The sequence below is a fragment of the Schistocerca nitens genome, chromosome 1 (genome assembly GCF_023898315.1).
Source record: "Schistocerca nitens isolate TAMUIC-IGC-003100 chromosome 1, iqSchNite1.1, whole genome shotgun sequence".
NCBI classification, from domain to species: domain Eukaryota; kingdom Metazoa; phylum Arthropoda; class Insecta; order Orthoptera; family Acrididae; genus Schistocerca; species Schistocerca nitens.
This window is the reverse complement of record NC_064614.1, coordinates 1,154,528,263-1,154,545,530: the sequence shown is the minus strand read 5'-3', so window position 1 is coordinate 1,154,545,530 and position 17,268 is coordinate 1,154,528,263.

The following is a 17,268-nucleotide window of genomic DNA, read 5'->3' as shown; positions in this document are numbered from 1 at the left end:
TGAACTACATCACAGTAGTAAAGATTAGGCAAGACTAGTGTTTGGACTAATTTTTGTTTAACATGGGTTGGAAATATTTTTCTAAATTTCTGAATTGCATGTAGGGAGGAGAGCGATTTCCGGCAAGCTGTAACTGTTTGTTCTTCCCAGTTTAGGTGTTCATCCAAGATTATTCCAAGGTCTTTTACTGTTTTTTGGTATGGTAGTTGGGTACCATTGAGGTGTATTTGAGGGACTGTTTCGTGAAAGTGCCGACTGATTAACTTTGGATGAGATATAAGTATGACCTGGGATTTCTTGGGGTTTAGTTTCAGACCTAGATTCTGTGCCCATCGAGAAACAGAGCAAAGATCCGCGTTCATACTCGCTACTGCGTCAGCAATGTTCTTGGGGCTTGCACTTATGTACAGTTGGATGTCGTCGGCATATAGATGGTAGTTGCAGGAGTGAATCACTGAAGAAATATCATTAATGTACAGTGAGAAGAGTAATGGACCAAGGACGGAGCCTTGGGGAACTCCAGAGCACACGTTTTTCCATGATGACTTTTCCGACCCACAAATGACTTGTTGACTTCTGTTTTTGAGGTAGCTGTCGAACCAGTGTATTGCGCTGTTTGAGAAATTCAGCTGCTTCATTTTAATTAGTAATATATCAAAGTCAACTGTATCAAAAGCCTTGCTAAAGTCAAGCAGTGTTAGGATGGTAGCTTCACGTCTGTCCATAGCATGTTTAATGTCATCAGTTACTTTGATTAGTGCAGTTGCTGTACTATGGTGCTTTCGAAAGCCTGACTGATATTTGTCATGGATGTTATGAGTTTTGAGGTAATCCGTCAGCTGTTCATGGACGATGTATTCTAGGGCTTTAGATATTGCAGGTAGTATGCTGATCGGCCTGTAGTCACCTGGCGACTTAGGGTTGTCAGTCTTGGGTATAGGTTTAACTAAACTTTGCTTCCACTCAGTAGGATATGTACTACTGACAAGAGACAGGTTGAAGATGTCTGTGATAACTGGAGTAATAGTGTCTACGACGTTCTTGATCATGCCAATGCTCACTCCATCATTTCCTACTGCCTCGGAAGAGATTCTCATAATTGCCTTGTGTACTGTGCCGGTAGTGACATGTTTTAGGAAAAACTTGTCTCTCGAGAGATTGATATCTTGGGGCTGGTAATTTGTCGCTGCGTGGCAGTTTACAGCTGTTGAGAAGAAATCGTTTAATTCTTCTGCAGACGCTTGATAAACAGCGTCAGATCTTCGCTTCCCTATACCCAAACTGCGCAGCTTTTTCCACAGTGCAGCAGGTTTTGATATGCCGCATACGACAGAGCGGGCATGTCTGATTTTGGCATTCCTCACGCTCTGCTTGGTTCTATTTCGGAGTTTCCTATAAGCTTCGTACGCCTCGGGAGTTGGGTTACGCTTGAAGGCCCTATGTGCAGCATCACGTTTATTCATTAACTGGCGTAATGCAGTGGTGAGCCACGGAGCGGGAGCTCTCTTTACCTTGACAGTGCGTTGAGGAGCATGTTTATCATACAGTGCAATGATTTTGCGACATAATTCCCGAATTTTTCCGTCTAAAGTCGGTTCATTGCTTATATCATACCAAGGGATGTCTGAGCAATCCTTTTGAAGAGCGTCATGGTTAACAGTTTTTAGGTTTCTGTAGGTTACCAGGTGAGATTTTTCTTTGGTAGTATGCACTGAGTAATTTAAGAATATCACGTCATGAGCAGAGAGTCCTGGAGCGGATGTCTGATTGGCGCGAATTATTTTATCTGGTCGCTTTGTTGCCATTATATCTATGAGTGTATGGCTGTGTGGTGTGTGATGAGTTGGGTCCAGCGGTGTTAAACTCATATCATTGGAGTGGAACAGTCTCCATAGTTTTTCTGCAGAGGGAGATTTTAACTGTAAGTCGATGTTTGTGTCGCCCATAATGATTATGTGTTCATACAGTGTCACGAGCGAGGACAGGGCAGACTGAAAGGAGGACATAGCACCGACGTTTGGAGGTTTATAGATTACTCCAATTAGCAGTTTCTGATTTGATGTATTTATTTCGAAAAACAAGAACTCTGCTTCTCCTTCGCACTTTGCATCCGATGTGCATAGTATAGTAGGTCTCAGATCAGAGCGAACATAGGCACCCACACCACCCCCGCGTCGTGTTTCACGATCTGCCCTTAGGAGAGTGTAACCAGTGATTCGGATAGCGTCGGAAGAGATGTTTGGTTTCAACCAAGTTTCAGAGACGAGGATAATATGGAACAGCGATTGGCAGAACAGGTTACAGAACTCGTCGAAGTGAGCCGTTAGCGACTGAGCGTTCGCGTGGGCCACAAAGAGCCCGCCGCCGGAACCGGTCCGTTCCATTGTGGCCGCCTGTAGGACCGAGCGCGCTCCGTCTACCTGCTGGCCGGAAGAGGGACAAAAGCTGGATTTCGCGGGGGAAGACATATTTACAGGTGTGTCCAAGGTCGTGACTGACTCAAGCGTCTGTGGGCTAAAGGTGAAAGACAAGCTGGAGGTATCGGGGAAGGGAGCGAAAAGAAAGATGGAAAGTGGCAGTGGTGCTTACGAAAAAGATAATAGTAGTAGTAGTGGTAGCGACGAGGATGAAAATAACAGATATAGAAAGGCGGTTTTAAGGAGATTCCTGTTAAAGGTGAATGTTAATTCCCGCTTGACTGACAATATGAATATACATGAGCACTTATGATACACAAATAAAGAAGCAATATCTATGTGAAACAATTGACTGATTTTAAATAGAGTACTTATGGTACTTATAGAATTAACGAAGCAATATTTACGTAAAAAAATGAAAAGAAAGAATACTAATTAACTTATATTAGACAGAGTACAATATGAGACTTTGTGTCTCGCGAGATTTCGCTCAGTCTTTCAGTTCGGACATGTTCGTCACCGTTTTTCTCCCTCCTTCCATCTTGACTACGATCCTGCCATCCTGGGTCCATACATTTTGAAGGCCGAACTGTGTGATCGCAGTGTTCAAAATTTTTAGTCTTTCGCGCGTCAGATCTTCCCTCAGGGTAACCCCACTCTTGGCGAGTTTTCTTTTCTGAGCAAACACTTCAGCTCTTTTCCGATATGACACAAATTTAATTATTATGGGCCTGGGTTTCATGACACCTGGTATCCTGCGCCCAACACGGTGGCTTCTGTCAATATCGGTCACGTCGATTCGCACGCCAAGTTTTTCACGCACGAGGCTAATGACCAGGTCGTCGGTGTTTTCGCGATCGTTTTCAGCTACCCCGAACAAGCGCAAGCTGTTCCTTCGCTGATACTGCTCGAGTTCATCGGTGGCCGCAGACAGTTTAGCTTCTAGGTCGGCGGCTTTTTTCTCTTGTGCGGCCAGGGACTTTTTGAGAGACTGGATTTCGGTGCTGTTGCGCCCGACAGACTCTTGCAGTTTGTCCATGACCGCGGCCGTCACAGAATCCGTGATGGATTGCACGATTACGTCTAGCGTGTCTTTGCTGTGCAGCGCCGCACTCACCTGGGACCGGACGAGCTCCCCGATGTCGGGAAGCGAGGCCTCACCTGCCGCCGGAGACCGGGCGCCCGCGCCGCCTGCGCCCCTGTAGCCTCGCCTGCTGCCGCTTACTCGTGCTCTTCCCATTTTTCACTCACTTATCACTTATCACTTGTGGTAATCAACGGAGAACAACACACCACGGCAAGTAACTCTTGTTTAGTCGGATGCACACGTTGTGGACTGCCGCACTTCTCTGTAACACCTTCAATGAGCGGAAAAACTCGCGAGCCAAAGAAACGCGCGTCACTCAGTGGCCGCCATCTTAGAATTCCATTAGGTATCGTGTAGAAACTTTAAATAACCTGGTCAAGAAATTTTCCTGATTTTTGATAACAACGAGTCCAGTATGTCATTTTACACATATCTTTACATATCATTTAATTAAATTCAAAATTTTAGGCCCCAAAAGTTTATCAAAGTGTTGTATAAAAATGTGCAGTAAAGTGTAGTAATTTTTGAGATTATTGCTAATTACGTTCCTCCTTTATTTATTACATGTATATATACTTATAAACAATATATTTACAAAATATCTAGTGTTAAGCAAAAAATTCGGGATTTGTACTAAAAGTGTTTCCCCTTTGTACAGCACGTGAAATATACACACATACACACACACACAAACACACACACACACACACACACACACACACACACACACACACATGTAAAATCCCGACATCCATGAATTATTTGCTGGATACACAGCTCAGATATCCACACATATCCTGTCATCTAGTACTTTTGTTTAGTTAACGCTTCCAATGTAATCGTTTCCTCGACAACTCTGTGGAAGACCTCCTCATTTCTTACTATATCAGTCCATTTGATAGTCAACATTCTTTTGTAAAATCAGTGGTAATCCGCTTCGAGTCTGTTTTTTTCCCTTTTCTTCATAGTCCATGATTCAGTTTATGGAACTGATGAATCAGTTCCACACAACGTAGTACTAGAGATGTTTCCCCACAACTTTTTCCTCAAATTAAGAACGGTGTTTGATTCTAGTAGACTTATTTCAGCAAAAGTTTTCCTCTTGAACTGTCCCAGTTTGCTTTTAAGTCCATCTTGCTCTGTCGGTCCTGCGTTATTCTGCTTCCGAGACAGCACAATATCTTCTCTTCGTCCACTACGTGGTAGCATAGCGTCAGATTTCTCGTTTATCTTTTTCTGCTACTGCTCATTTTTTTGTTTCTGCGGTCCATATTCTGTACTCATTAGGTTGTTCATACTATTCAACAGTCCCTTAATACTTACTCATTTTCATTATGAATCTTATCACCCTTATCCTTTCACCCTTAATTTTAAACACAATCCTGAAGCTTCATTTTCCTTCATTACGTCTTCAATAAAAAAACGTTGGAAAGTAGGAGAGAATGACTGCTTCTAGCACTTCTCTCTTGGCCTTTCTTTCTTATTACACACATACGAAGGATAATCGGTTGCATAAAGGAATGACGAAAATGAAAATTTGTGCCGGACCGGGAATCGAAGTTGGATTACCTGCTTAACATCCTTGCATGTCCTCAGGAGCATTGCATTGTAATTCTTCACAACACAGGACCTCCAGATTTCTATTTATCGGCTGATACTTGGCAGCGACTTTCAATTAAAATGTTCTCCGCTGTACTAGAATTACGTAATGTGAACAAGTACAGGTTGTGAGACAGGAGCGACGATCTATGGAAGTTTGTGTGTGACCGTGACTCGGGCACTGATAGCCAAAGCGGTTAAGGCGGTCGCTCGTGTAAAGCGGGATTCGAGCCCCGGTCCGGGACAATTTTTCACTGTCATCTTTCCTGTGGTGTCACCGCCAGACACCACACTTGCTAGGTGGTAGCCTTTAAATCGGCCGCGGTCCGTTAGTATACGTCGGACCCGCGTGTCGCCACTGTCAGTGATTGTAGACCGAGCGCCGCCACACGGCAGGTCTAGAGAGACTTCCTAGCACTCGCCCCAGTTGTACAGCCGACTTTGCTAGCGATGGTTCACTGACGAATTACGCTCTCATTTGCCGAGACGATAGTTAGCATAGCCTTCAGCTACGTCATTTGCTACGACCTAGCAAGGCGCCATTATCACTTGTTATTTATCTTGGGATGCATGTACAGTCAGACCGATGTTCACCAATTATGAATTAAAGTTAAGTATTCCAGAAGCTCCGTACTTTTTTTAATAGACTCAATTCCTTTAACTGTTCCAGACCTCACGCCAGCCTGCGTGAGCTTAAACGCGTGCCTTTCGGCAATCTCCTAGTGGCTTGGCTGTCTTGCCAAGTCACAACATTTCCTTTATACAGTTGATGATTGTTCATATTCGCAACTGCGAATACTTTTCATTTGTTTAATATGGCTGTAGTCGCCTCGGTGCCTGTTCCTTCGGACGTGCCTTCATGTCCGAAGGAATATTGGGTAGTTCTTCTTAACAAAGGAGGCACTACAATGTTATACTTCCTATTTATTGTTCCCTTTTGGTTCTTGTATATGTTCTGTATACCCATCTGTCCCTCTAATTTATATATATTTTTCAGAGAATCTCAAAACTATGGAACAACTTTACGCTGACAAATATTTTATCTGTTTCAACATACGCTATGAAGATATCTTGCTTTTCCCTTGCCTGCATCGTCAAGCGAAACGTCAGGACTGCCTTTCCTCATCGTCATCTAATTGATAGTCAACTGTCTTTCCCACTCTCCTGTGTATTATTTTTTGCTAGATATTCGAATGCGTGAGCTGTTCAGCTGATTGTCCGATAATTTACATAGGTTTTATCTGCGCTTTCTATTTTGGAGATTGTTTAGACAACATTCTTCCGAAGCTCCGATGGTATCTCTTTAGTCTCATAGACACACCAACTGAAATAATCTTTGGTTGCCACTTGGCCAGCGATTTTAGAAATACCGAAGTAATGATATCTGCCGCTTCTGCCGCGTTTGTTCACGTGTTGCAAAACTCATTGCAACTGTAATTCTATCCCCTATATCTTCCTGCTCGACTCCCATTTGTTCTTCTAACACAACTTGTATCCAAATAAAAGAAAACTCCACCAGAGTAGTGAGCCCAAGAGTACGTCACGCAGAAACGACGCAAGTGATGTGTTGCTTGGCAACGGCAGAGGAGGTCCAGAGTGGGGAGTCTACGCTCGCTTCTCGGCGCTCGCCGCCGAGCGGACACGTCCCAGCATAACGCCAGGTTTCATTTTACGGCCCACCGGAGGGCCGTGGCGCGTTCTGGGAGTGGGCAGGCACTGCTACTCCCACCCCCTCAATCCGGCGGTGCGTGGCGTCTCCTGTTCTCGTACTAGCAGGGCATGGTAATCTCCGGGAGCGCGACTGTCATGGCGGCAGATATCGATTAATTTTTTTTGCGGTAATTTCCAAGAATGACTGAGTACCGAAAACGCGCGGGCCATTAACGACGTACACTGATGAACCAAAACATTATGACCACCTGCTGAATAGCTTGTTCGTCCGCCTTTGGAACTAAACACTTCACTGATTCAGCGTATCAAGGGTCCGACTATTTGTTAGTAGGTTGTGCAGGTATGTGACCTTTCGCTGTCTACGGACAAGTCATGTAATTCGCTTATATAATTGGTACGCGGTGATGGAAAAAGCGAAAGAATTCCAGAAAGATGTGTACCTCTGCTTTATTGACTACGCCAAAGCCTTTGACTGCGTCGATCACAACAAATTATGGAACGTACTGAAAAACATGGGTGTACCAGATCACCTCATTCATCTGATACGGAGTTTATACCTTGACCAAGAAGCCACGGTGAGAACTATGTATGGAACAACAAAATGGTTAAAGATTCAGAAAGGGGTCCGGCAAGGCTGCATACTGTCACCGTACTTATTCAATCTGTATGCAGAACATGTCATGAGGAATTCGAGGCTAGATGAAGGAGAAACAGGAATTAAAATAGCTGGAATAAATGTAAACAACCTCAGGTACGCGGATGATACGATCCTGTTGGCAGAAAGTGAAGAAGAATTGAGAACACTCTTACTGAAGGTGAAAGACGAAAGTGAAAAGGCTGGTCTTATGCTGAATGTGAAGAAAACGAAAATTATGGCAACTACACCTACCAATTCGTGGGATATAGCAGGAGAAACTATGGAGGTAGTGACCACATTCAGTTATCTCGGTTCCCAGATGTCTGCTGACGGTGACTGCAGCCATGAAATCCGGAGACGCCTGTTGCTCGGTAGACAGGCGATGTCAAATCTTGACAAGGTTATAAGGTTCAGAGATGTAACACTAGCAACAAAGATCCGTATTGTGAGGGCTATGGTCTTTCCAGTTGTGATGTATGGATGTGAGACCTTGACCATTAGAAAGGCTGAACGGCGAAGAATTGACTCCTTCGAATTGTGGTGTTGGAGGAAACTTCTTAGAGTTCCATGGACTGCAAAGAGAACCAACAGATCAATATTGGAGCAAATTAAACCAGATTTCTCCCTGGAAGGTCTAATCTTAAAACAAAAGCTGACCTACTTTGGACACACAATGCGAAGGCATGCCTAGCTGGAAAAAACATTAATGCTGGGGAAGATTGAAGGAACTAGAAGAAGAGGACGTCAGAGGATGAGATGGATCGATGGCATCACAGAAGCAATGTGTTCCAACCTGGAAGGTCTACGGGAGAAAGTGCAAGACAGGAAAAAGTGGCGTGATTTGGTTCATGGGGTCACGAAGAGTCGGAACCGACTAAACGAATAGAGAGAGAGAGAGATGGCACCCGATAGCAACCCAGTTGGGTTCCATAGGATATACATCAGTCAAATGTTGTCGCCGAGACATCACCGTGAGTTCAGTATAATGCTTCTTAAACCACTGTAGCACGGTTCTGCTCTTAGACAGGGACAATTATACCCCTGAAGATGATACCGCCGTCGAGGAAGACACCAAGCATAAAGGGATGCAGGTGGTTCGCAGCTGTCAGTGTCTCTTCGATTACTACCACAGGTGCGATGCAAGTACAGGAGAATGTCTCCTATAGCATAATCTGCTCCTACCAGCCTCCGTTCCTGACCCGCTACACGTTTCTTGCCGCCGTTCACCTCAATGACAGCGTTTGTGGAGACGACCATCAACCCAGTGTAGCAAAAATGTGATTCACCTAAGGAAACGACACTTTTCCATTGATTGACAGTCGAATCCCGTTGGTGCCGTGCCAACTGAAATCGTAATTGACGATGTCGTTGGGTCAGCGTGTGAGCACGTAGGGGTGATCTGCTGCAGAGCTCCACGTTCGACAATATACGATGAATAGATTGCTCCTAAACACTTGCGCTTGCACCAACATTGTGCTCTTTCGGCAGAGATGCCACTGATCGGCATCTGTTTTTCTTTACACATCAGACAAGCCTCCTAAGACCGATGGTTCAAATGGTTCTAAGCACTATGGGACTGAACTTCGGAGGTCATCAGTCCCCTAGACTTAGAACTACCTAAATAACCTAAGAACATCACACACTTCCATGCCCGAGACAGGATTCGAACCTGAGACCATAGCAGCAGGTAGTTCCGGACAGAAACGCCTAGAACCACTCGGCCACAGCGGACGGCCAAGACTCGTAAGCCAACGTCCGGTGAAGAGTTGTCATTTCTCGCCTAGTGGTAATTTCACTGTCCTTATATCTCTTTCTGTAGATGCTCAAGACAGTAGCACGTGAACATTCGACCACCTTCGCATTTTTCGAGAAAGTTGTTCACGGGCTACACGTAGTAATAATCTGCCCTTTGTCAAAGACGCTTATCTCAATGGATTTTCCCATTTTCAGGGTATATCTTCACTAGGGTGATCTCCCGTCCGTGCCTGCTGCGCTTACATTCTTTGTTACCGCGTCACATGCCCGCTACGGCAGCAGGTGGCAACCAGCGTCGAGGTGGGAATTGGTCGATGTCGATGTCGACCACATGACTCTGGTGGCGCGAATTATGGTAAACGTGTAACGCGTTGACAGGGGAACATACTTCATCGTTTTCGTGTGAAAGTGTTGAAGTTTCGAGTGGCGAAATCTAATTCCTCGATTACGTGGTGCAGAAAGTTGTTTGAAACTTTGTTGGGACCTGAGACTCTTTCCAAATGAGGATAGCAGGAACTATGTAGATTGTCATGGACCCAACTTCATGAAACTTCGCAAGACAGTTGCTTCTGCTGTTTTCCTTTGCAGCTATACTGCGCCCATTCTTGCAAGAGAACTTCTATAAGAAAATATTGATTATCTGACAGTTCCAAGTTATCCATCGAGAAGAGCATCATTTTTGTTTTCTGACTATACGCTACAAGCGACAGCTTTCGAAACGCAGTTGTCCACGAACACCGTATACGGCTACTACGGTTACGTCATATTGACGGACGAGAGTGTTCCAATCGGCGGACAAAACGAGGTTGTCGAAATAGGAAAATCGCATATAGCTACAAGGAGGTATCAGAGAGGGCGATCGTTGGAAGATAAACACATTAGGGCATTTAGTGGCATTGACAAAGAATACTGTAAGTCTTTATACTCTGAGTTTATTCAAGGGTGAAGAAAACTTTACTTTCTCTGATAAAGCACTTTACATTGCCAGGCACGAAAGTGATAACAACTGGCCGTAAGTCATACAAAACGTTAAAGAGAGAAGGATTTCCAGATTAATTTGAGAATCCTTCTGTTTAATTTGTTTCTTTGGACGATCTATCTGTCCACACACAGAACATCGAATTAGTACCTACATATTCACAACTTCAGGCTGCGTGAAAAAATGGACCCTCTTAAAACTGTCCTGATATTTCTGACTGTCATAGAAAGAGTGTTTCTGGGTTATGGGAAAAGAGGGTTAGTGCTTTCGGCTTATGCAGCACGAGGAAATAGTGCATGAAGAAGATGTGGATGACAAGTATAGTAAGTCAAGTTGCTGCTTTCATTTGTAATTAATTGTAATTTAGTAAACGTTTTCGTTTTTTGTCTTTGGTCTACTGAACGCTGTAAACAGTATCCATATCTCGCACCATCAGAGTCGTGTGATCGACAAAGAGACGCACGTTCGATGTATTTCGTTAGGGATCTGCGCATTAGATAGGCACTCGTTCTTGGGAATTACCGTTATTTCTTTTGTTCAGAGCATTGATAACAGAACATGTTCTGTTCAGGGCAGCGTAATAGGTCATCTGCTTTTTACGATTTACATAAGCGATCTGGTTGATAGTATTGACAGCGGCCTTAAACTGTTTGCCGATGATGCTGTAGTCTACAGGAAAGTAGTATCACACGATTGATAACTAGGATCTGTCAGATTATGAGGATTTGCAGAAAATAAATGCGGGGTGTAATGAATGGCAGTTATCTCTCAATATTAGCAAGTGTAACCTACTGCGCATAACAAGGCGAAAATCCCCATTAATGTATGAGTACAAAATAAATGATCAGTCTTTGGAAGCGGTAAAATCAGTTAAGTATCTGGGTGTGACTATTCGAAATAATCTCAAATGGAATGATCAGATTACAAAAGTCACGGGTAAGGCGAACTCTAGATTGCGGTTTATTGGTAGAATCCTGAAGCGATGCATTCCTTCAACAAAGGAAATAGCTTACAATACATTATTTCGTCCAGTCTTATTGTTCGTTTGTATGAGACCCTTACCAGTTGGGTCTGATTCAAGAAATTGAGAAGGTCCAAAGAAGAGCGGCAAGATTCGTGACTGGTACATTTAGCCACCGCGAGAGCGCCACAAATCTCATAGAAAGTTTGAAGTGGGACACACTTGGAGATAGACGACGAGCGAAACAGCAGGGACTCCTCACTAAATTCGGAAATCCAATCTTCGCCGAGAATGTAGAGCATATATTATTACCACCAACTTTCAGATCGCGTAATGGTCATCACTCAAAGATAAGGGAAATAAGAGCTCGTACTGAGGCGTTCAGACAGTCTTTTTTCCTTCGCGCGATCCGCGAGTGTAACAGAGGGGGGGGGGGGGGGGGGGGGGATGACTTTGGCGCGAATTGTGCCCTTCGCCACACACCGCTTGGTGGCTAGCGGAGTATATATGTAGATGTAGATTCGTCTGCAGTGCTCTACAGACGAGTGAACTGAAACTGTCTCGACTTGGACCACTCTTACCTGACCTGTGTTAAATCTGGGATTGTGGACTGTGGGAAGTGGTTTGTATTTCCGTTGGAAATGTCATTTATTGCTGAATCACGATTTCCGGGAGAAGATGATTAATAGACCATAAGTTAGCCAAAGGGAAATTCAGCTGATTAGGAAATATGTGTGAGGCCGGGTAGGCCTTGAGCGAGTCATTTTGGGTCATATTGAACGCGAAAGTGAACCAGGGTATCGAAATATCCTACTTTCATCCAGAACTCCAATGAAGAATGATTAGTGCTGCCTTTAAATTACGACTGACCCGCTCCACAAGGATGGTAAGGAGTGCTGGTATTGTGAACGGTATTCTCGAAACAATTCTCTGAACAGTTCAAAGAAAACTTGAGCCTCATACAATAATAGTCGGTGGTGACTTCAATCTACGATATGCTGGAAAAATTATACGTTTAAAGCCAGCGGTAGGCATAAAATGTCATCCGAATTTGTACTGAATGCTTTCTCAGAAATTATTTTGAGCAATTAGTTCATGAGCCCACTCGAAGCGTAAATGGTTGCGAAAGCATACTTGACCTTTTAGCAACAAATACTCCTGTACAAATAGTGAGTATTGTGACGAATACGGGGATTAGCGACCACAAGGCAGTTCCTGCTAGGCTGAATACCGCAACACCTACAAACATCAAAAAGAAACGCATAGTATATCTACACTCCTGGAAATGGAAAAAAGAACACACTGACACCGGTGTGTCAGACCCACCATACTTGCTCCGGACACTGCGAGAGGGCTGTACAAGCAATGATCACACGCACGGCACAGCGGACACACCAGGAACCGCGGTGTTGGCCGTCGAATGGCGCTAGCTGCGCAGCATTTGTGCACCGCCGCCGTCAGTGTCAGCCAGTTTGCCGTGGCATACGGAGCTCCACCGCAGTCTTTAACACTGGTAGCATGCCGCGACAGCGTGGACGTGAACCGTATGTGCAGTTGACGGACTTTGAGCGAGGGCGTATAGTGGGCATGCGGGAGGCCGGGTGGACGTACCGCCGAATTGCTCAACACGTGGGGCGTGAGGTCTCCACAGTACATCGATGTTGTCGCCAGTGGTCGGCGGAAGGTGCACGTGCCCGTCGACCTGGGACCGGACCGTAGCGACGCACGGATGCATGCCAAGACCGTAGGATCATACGCAGTGCCGTAGGGGACCGCACCGCCACTTCCCAGCAAATTAGGGACACTGTTGCTCCTGGGGTATCGGCGAGGACCATTCGCAACCGTCTCCATGAAGCTGGGCTACGGTCCCGCACACCGTTAGGCCGTCTTCCGCTCACGCCCCAACATCGTGCAGCCCGCCTCCAGTGGTGTCGCGACAGGCGTGAATGGAGGGACGAATGGAGACGTGTCGTCTTCAGCGATGAGAGTCGCTTCTGCCTTGGTGCCAATGATGGTCGTATGCGTGTTTGGCGCCGTGCAGGTGAGCGCCACAATCAGGACTGCATACGACCGAGGCACACAGGGCCAACACCCGGCATCATGGTGTGGGGAGCGATCTCCTACACTGGCCGTACACCACTGGTGATCGTCGAGGGGACACTGAATAGTGCACGGTACATCCAAACCGTCATCGAACCCATCGTTCTACCATTCCTAGACCGGCAAGGGAACTTGCTGTTCCAACAGGACAATGCACGTCCGCATGTATCCCGTGCCACCCAACGTGCTCTAGAAGGTGTAAGTCAACTACCCTGGCCAGCAAGATCTCCGGATCTGTCCCCCATTGAGCATGTTTGGGACTGGATGAAGCGTCGTCTCACGCGGTCTGCACGTCCAGCACGAACGCTGGTCCAACTGAGGCGCCAGGTGGAAATGGCATGGCAAGCCGTTCCACAGGACTACATCCAGCATCTCTACGATCGTCTCCATGGGAGAATAGCAGCCTGCATTGCTGCGAAAGGTGGATATACACTGTACTAGTGCCGACATTGTGCATGCTCTGTTGCCTGTGTCTATGTGCCTGTGGTTCTGTCAGTGTGATCATGTGATGTATCTGACCCCAGGAATGTGTCAATAAAGTTTCCCCTTCCTGGGACAATGAATTCACGGTGTTCTTATTTCAATTTCGAGGAGTGTATTTAAAAAAATCTGATAAAAATGCTCTTAACGCCTTTGTAAGAGACAGTCTTCACTCCTTGCATTCTGATGATGTAAGTGTAGAAATTTTGCGAACTGTTTTCAAAGAAATAGTATCGACTGTAATTGAGAGATATATACCACATAAATTAATAAGTGATGGTACAGATTTCCCATGGTACACAGAACGGGTCAGATCATTGTTGCAGAAGCAACGAAAAAAGCATGCCAAATTTAAAATCCCCAAGATTGGCAAAATTTTACAGAAGTTCGAAACATAGCGCGTACTTCAATGCGAGATGCTTTTAATAATTTACACAACGAAATTCTGTCTCGAAATCTGGCAGAAAACCGAAAGATATTCTGGCCATACACAAAGCGCATCAGTGGCAAGACGCAATCAATACCTTCACTGCACGATAACAAAGGTGACGTCACTGATGACAGTGCCACTAAAGCAGAGTTACTAAACACGGTTTTCCGCAACCTCTTCACGAAAGAAGACGAAGTAAATATTCCTCAATTCCAATCAAGAACAACTGCCAAGATGAGAAACATAGAAGTAGATATCCCCGGTGTAACAAAGCAGCATAAATTACTTGACAAAGGCAAGGCCTCCGGTCCAGACTGTATACCAATCAGGTCCCTCCCAGAGAATGCTGAAAAAATAGCTCCATACTTAGCAATTATATAGAACCACTAGCTCACAGAAAGATATGCACCTAAAGACTGGAAAATTGCTCAAGTCACACCAAAACAAAGAAAGGGAAGTAGGAGTAATCCGCTGAATTATAGGCCTATATCACTAACGTAGATTTGCAGTAGGGTTTTGGAACACATACTGTATTCCAACATTATGAAGTACCTCGAAGAAAACGATTTATTGACACATAGTCAACACGGATTCAGAAAATATCGTTCTTGTGAAACACAACTAGCTCTTTATACTCACGAAGTAATGAGTGCTATCGACAGGGGATGTCAAATTGATTCCATATTTTTAGATTTCCCGAAAGCTTTCGACACCGTTCCTCACAAGCCTCTTCTAACCAAACTGCGTGCCTACGGAGTATGGCTTCAGTTGTGCGACTGGATTCGTGATTTCCTGTCAGAAAGGTCACAGTTCGTAGTAATACACGGAAAGTCATCGAGTAAAACAGAAGTAGTATCCAGCGTTCCTCATGGAAGTGTTATAGGCCCTCTATTGTTCCTGATCTATATTAACGTCATAGGAGACAATCTGAGTAGCCGTCTTAGATTGTTTGCAGATGATGCTGTCATTTACCGTCTTGTAAAGTCATCAGATGATCAAAACGTCTTGCAAAATGATTTAGATAAGATATCTGTACGGCGCGAAAAGTGGCAATTGACTCTGAATAAGGAAAAGTGTGAAGTTGTTCACATGAGTACTAAAAGAAATCAGCTAAATTTCGGTTACACGATAAGTCACACAAATCTGAAGGCTGTAAATTCAGCTAAATACTTAGGAATTACAATTACAAATAACCTGAATTGGAACGATCACATATATAATATTGTGGATAGAGCAAACCAAAGACTGCGATTCATTGGCAGAACTATTAGAAGATTCAACAGGTCTATTAAAGAGACTGACCGCTTGTCCGCCCTCTTCTGGAGTATTGCTGTGCGGTGTGGGATCCGCATCAGGTGGCAATGACGGATGACATCGAAAAAGTACAAAGAAGGGCAGCTCGCTCTGTATTATCGCGAAAAAGGGGAGATATTATCACAGACATGATACGTGAATTGGAGTGGCAATCACTAAAACAAAGGCCTTTTTCGTTGCGACGGGATCTTCTCATGAAATTTCAATTACCAGTTTTCTCCTCCGATTGCGAAAACATTCTGTTGCCACCCACCTACATAGGGAGAAATGATCATCATGATAAAATAAATCAGGGCTCGCACAGAAAAGTTTAAGTGCTCGTTTTTCCCGACTGTCGTTCGAGAGTGGAACGGTAGAGAGACAGCTGGAAGGTGGTTCATTGAACCCTCTGCCAGGCACTTATTGTGAATAGCAGAGTAATCACGAAGATGTAGATGAAAACCTTTTAAGTACTTTGGAAGTGAAAGCTGGAGCATTATTACTCACAAGAGACCCAGCTGGTCCAAAGATGGAAAAAATACAGAGAAGCTGGTGAACGGTCAAAGGAGCCGTAAGGCTCCTGCTCGGAACCAACAAGCAGGAAAGGGAAAAGGCATCATAAACCACCAGGACATACCCAGTAACAGCACGAGTACAAGGGAGAGTAGCTCTATGTAATCGATAAAGAGTTCACCCACAGGACAAGCAACCCTAGTTGAATGGAAAAGCCCCTTAAGCGTGTTAGAATTGGTTATAACGCTATTGTAGCTTTCATACTCCACCCACCAATTTCCGACTATCCTTCTAAAAAGTGGGCGAACTAAAATGTTCCTGAACCTTAGCAATGGTTCTATGTATACCCAAGTGATCATCCAGCACGGTATCATGAGCAAACAAATCTTAGGTGCGCGCTCACTGCGTCGATTATAACGAATACGCCTTTGTGCAGGTTACACCAAGGGACCTGTTCCCCTTGTAATAGCTGCTGTTGATTCCCGGAATTCTATGGTGAAAATAAAAATTAGGAAAGAGCTCAAGGACCTCCGTCAACACCCCTGTCACGGGATCCTCAGAAATACGCCCACCCCCCTCCTCCCTGATACTGGTGGCTATGGACCAAGCCTTCGAACACCAAATGTAAGTCATACGCCACCTGGTTGTCAGGGTCCCTAATACGCCTGACTTTAAGGGGATACGGAATCACCTATCCCCGCAATGTTAATATATGCCTACTATAGGGAACATTTTCTCACAAACTACTGGAGACAGAGAGGTAAAAATTTTACTGTATGTGCATTCATATGTTACAACAATACTGAAACAACAGTTTATTGTCAAAGTATTTTCTTACAGAGATATTGTACATTTATTTTTAAGTAAATTTTTTCCATCGCTTTTTACTAGACTATCACCCCTAAGTCTTTTGTAAATCAAGTAATTAAAAAATCGTTGTTTCAGTATGTAATAGGGACCTATGTCACTACGTCATAAAAATTTCAGACTTCTAGGTTGACCAGTACCTGAGATAATGTTCCTAGATGAAGTAAAAAGTAAACTTACGGGAAACGGAGAAAGAAGATTAAAACATTCCTGATCCGTAGCTAATACCCCCTTCACAGTCTTCATAATCATCTTCAAGTCTTCTTTTGGCACCCCTCTGCACCTGTCTTGCTTTTTTCACTAATGTCTTGATTATATTATCAGCATGCCTTAGTCTGTGCTGATCTAAAAAGAACATAGCACGTACCGTACGGGAACCAACACACATACCCAACTTTTGAAGGACCTGGCATTTAGTTATATTTCCAAGATTGAAGGTTGCCACAGCATCATACACACCAAAATGTAGTGTATTAATT